The sequence below is a fragment of the Arachis hypogaea genome, chromosome 5, assembly GCF_003086295.3.
Source record: "Arachis hypogaea cultivar Tifrunner chromosome 5, arahy.Tifrunner.gnm2.J5K5, whole genome shotgun sequence".
Taxonomy (NCBI): Eukaryota; Viridiplantae; Streptophyta; class Magnoliopsida; order Fabales; family Fabaceae; genus Arachis; species Arachis hypogaea.
The window spans coordinates 8,383,612-8,388,163 of record NC_092040.1 but is presented as its reverse complement, the minus strand read 5'-3'; positions in this window follow the sequence as shown (position 1 = coordinate 8,388,163).

Sequence of the window (4,552 nt, the reverse complement as noted above, 5' to 3'; positions counted from 1 at the left end):
AAAACTTTTACTTCTAAAACCACCCGCCGAAAGAAGCCATAGACACAATTTTTGTTTTTGAACAATAGCCACAGATATAGTTAGGGATGAGTTTTTTTCTTTCTTGGGCCTCACGGCCCCTTCTCACACACAAAAAAGGAGCGAATTCAGTACTTGTGTTATTTTTCTTTATTTTTTATAGAAGTTTTGCTAACAACACTTATTTTAAAAATATATTTCGAAAACACTATAGAAAACACTACTTTCCTTCACTTTTTTACTTAAAAAAATGTAATTCAATTCGAGAACCTCGATACAATCGAAAGAAACCATAGGCATAGTTCTTTTTTTTTTTTTGGACAGTAACTATAGACATAATTAGGGCTTTTTTTTCGTGTTTTAATTTTCTTTCTTGGACTTCACCGCCCATTGTCACACCAAAAAAAAAGGGCGCAAATCAGTCTTCAATAGTTGTTCTATTTTTCTTTATTTTTTATAGAAGTTTTGCTAACACTTATTTAAAAATATATTTCAAAAACACTACAAAATAAATTATTTTTCTAAAAATTATTGAAATTTTCCTTTTATATTTTCAATACACTAAATATATAAAAAAATTTAATTTTTTTATTATAAAAATATTTCTTTAGAAAAAAAATTGTAAAAGTGTTTTTAATAATCAAAACTAAACACACTCATGATTTCACTAATTAAATTTTGGAAGTTATTATATTTAAATTCATGGTATGGAGAACAAAGTTATTATAATACTAGAAATATAGTAAGATCACAAAGATCCAAAACATATACATATAGTGACATTATTGTGAGATATATAATAACATATATGTAAATTTTAAATAGAATAAATTATTATTTCTTTACAAATAATAAATACAAAGATAGTAACTCAGATGACCCACAATGTTTAAACATTAGAAATAAAAATAAGTTTGTGTACATAATTTTAGTTTAGAGAAGGTACTAAAACAAATGGCCATAACATATATGATTGATTATGAGAGGTTTAAGAAGGATTTTAGAGGCAGAAAGAACAAGAAGGGTTTTGTATCATGGTTGGGGTAGGAAAGTAAAATGTTGGGTGGTTGGGCATAAAGATAGCTTACATGAATTGGTATAGGGAGGAAGAATTTGTCAGAGAGAGGATACATACAATGCATGCATGCATATAATATAGCATACTGCCTCTCTTTTGCACTTTAGTCGTCTTTATTCTCTAAATAAATAATATTAAAAATCTCATCTCATCTCATCTCATCATTTCATAGGGTGTGTTGGGACCTTAGTGGAATATCTCACATGGACGGATTTCATTGGACGTGTCTTGTCCATATCTATATATCATCTTTCTTTCCTTCTCTTTTTATTTTTATTTTTATTTTTTCCTCATTTAATTAATTTAATGAAAAGAAGGAAGGATAATGAAATAATTAAATTGGGGTATTTACTATATGTGGCATGACCCTTCAAAAACCAGCACCTTAATCATTCGACCTTGTCGCGGGAGGCAACCTACTTCCAAACCCTACCCATTTATTTTCTAATGAAGCCGTAACTATTGTTGGATTGCCACAAGATAGAAACAAGAATTAATTAGGAAGTAGGTGTAAAATTATTAGTCTATTAGATGATGTAAAATTATTTATAGATTTATGTTTAATACTCTCAAATTTTTTTAAGAGATTTATTTTATGATATAATATTATAATTTTAATAACCAAAAGATGTAGAATTTGATATTTAATTTTCTTAAACTTTTAGAATAGATATTTCACCACACAGTCTTAGTGTACTTATTCCTCATGCATATATGGCGGTGTATATGTGTGTAATATTAATATGTACGGGGATGAAAACAAAAAACAAAACAAAAACAAGAGTTTTGAAATGGAGAGTTATTGTACCAAAATCCAATAATAATACGGAGTAGATGTTTATATAGAATAAAGTTTTAAAGATATTGACAACATATACGGTGATTTTATCAGTGTTGATATATATATATATATATATATATATATATATATGTATATATATATTAAAAAGTTTAATTGAAAGCACAATGGAATTAAAAGAAAAGTACAAATATTTTATTAAAAATATTAGAGGACAAAATTTATTGTTTTTAGCTATTAGTTAGTTATTAATATTTAAAAATATTGACTAAAATTATATTGTTAGATTATAAAATTATAGAAATTAGATTGATGGTTAAAGTGATGATCAAAAATAACAAATTCTAATAATTCTTAAGTATTTTTTATGTTGTATATATCTTTTTGAGTTGCATAGTTGTACTAAATAACCAAAAGGAAAACTATTTTAAGAGTTAAAATTTTTTAAATTATTCTTTTCTTGGGAAACTTAAGGAAAAATATTAGAGTTGAACGCAAATTTTTTAAATCAAACCAAATAAAATATGCAAGACATTTAATTACTATAAACTGTCGAATCAATTGTTATAATTTTTTTTATTAAGAAATATAAAAATTATATAAAATATAGAATATTAATGAATAGTTTATAGACATAAAAAAATCATAAAATTAATTATGTGAGTATATTACTTTGTTAAAATATAAAAAGTATTGTTTATAGGTAAAGAATTGATAATAGTCATTAAATTTGTCACTTGTAAAATTAAAATTAAGGCAAATAAATCTGAAGAGCTAGATATGTAGGTAGCAACTAGCAAGCAGGAAGTTTGCTGAGTGTTTCTTCCCTTTTGATGTGTATGAGTCTGAAATCATGATACGGTTGGAATTGAAATAAATCATAATGGTCCCCATGGCATGCAAGCTACTTAGCTAGGCTTCCATTCTATTTAAAAGGAGTAGGTTCTCCCAAATCCCAATAATATATATATAGTTTAAACTTGTTGGTGTATTTATATGAAATACATGGAATCAAACAAACCCAAGGTCTGTTTGGTGTGGATTGTAGTCAGACACCTCGAATGCACAATACAACACTTCCAACTATCTATCTATGTTTCTGTGTGTTCTCCAGACCCTAATTAATTAACAACCGACCACATTCCATATCCGTTATTCAGTTCAGCTTCAATCCCCCGCTACAAATTAAAGTTGGGTTTGGACAAAAACTAATATATATAAGGCTCAACGTTCATTTCCATATATATTAGTAGTAGTGGTGAAACAATTCATATATATATCCAATTTCAATTATTAATACCATCAACTCTTTCCATAAAATCATTTTGATAAAAACATAAGACTAATTCCTTGATGAATACACTATTTTCGGATAAGGTTTTTAGACGTATTCAAAGTACAATAATACTCTTCTCATTTAAAAATAAATGTCGAATTGTCTAAATATGGGTAAAGTACTAAATTGGTATAGTTCCTATTTTTTTTGGCATAATTCTGTTTCGATCTTTAAGGTTTAAAGTATCTTATTTGAATATAAAAAAGTTTTATTTAGTTTTAATGTAGTTTCACTGTGAGAACAAAGTTAAATAATTAACAAAATATTTCACATAACAGCAGTGCAATAACAAGATTGATAATTTGAAAAACAAGTACAAGCTCCAGAAGCACAAAATCAACCGTAAATGTATCAATACATTTATTTATCATTCTTTTTGGTTTAATAGAAAATATTTTATTTAAACTAAAAAAATAATAAATAAATATATTGATGCATCTATAGTTGATTTTATGTCTCTGAAACTTGTATTTGTTCTTTAAATTATCGATGTTATTTTTGTACTGTTGCCATGTAGGACATTCTATTATTTATTTAACTTTAATATCACGATAGGACTACATTGAAACTAAATAAATTTTTTTTATATTTAAATACTTTAAATTTTAAAGACCAAAATAGAATTACATTCAAACGTAGAGAACTAATTTAATGCTTTGCTTCTAAAATATATTATATTATTTTTTTAATAAATCTAAAAAATAAAAATGATAATTATTTTGAAATGCTAATTGCATGGTTATCACGTTATTTAATAATGCTCGGAAAGATATTGAGTTACCTTGCACCAAAAAGCCAAGGAATATTATTTATAGAATTAAAGACGAAAATGGTTTATGGTACAAGGCAAAATTCATTCCAATGATTTTTTAAAAGATACTACAATTAAAAAGTTTACATAGATACTATACACGTTAAATGTAATTCTTTTAAATTTTCTACGAACTTTAATGTATTGAAAAAGTTTATACTTTTTTTAATTTAATTTTTTTAACCAATGTCTTCATTAGGATATTCATTAGATATTTTTTTTGAATTTTCAAAATCAACTCTACTAACTAGGAAACCAATAAAGATCAACCAAACAAGTTTACTCACTCACTCACAATTTTTTTTTTTAATTATCCTTTATTTTGTTCTTATTTCTTTTTTTTTAATCCACCACTACAATTTCACCTCTTACCACAAGCCGACCACTCATCGCCACTCCCATTTATCTTAAATTTTAAATTATAAATTAAAAAATAATTTTATAATAAAGAATTAGTTATTATTAACTAAAAAAGGTAATTTCTTATTATACTTATTCTTCTATAATATT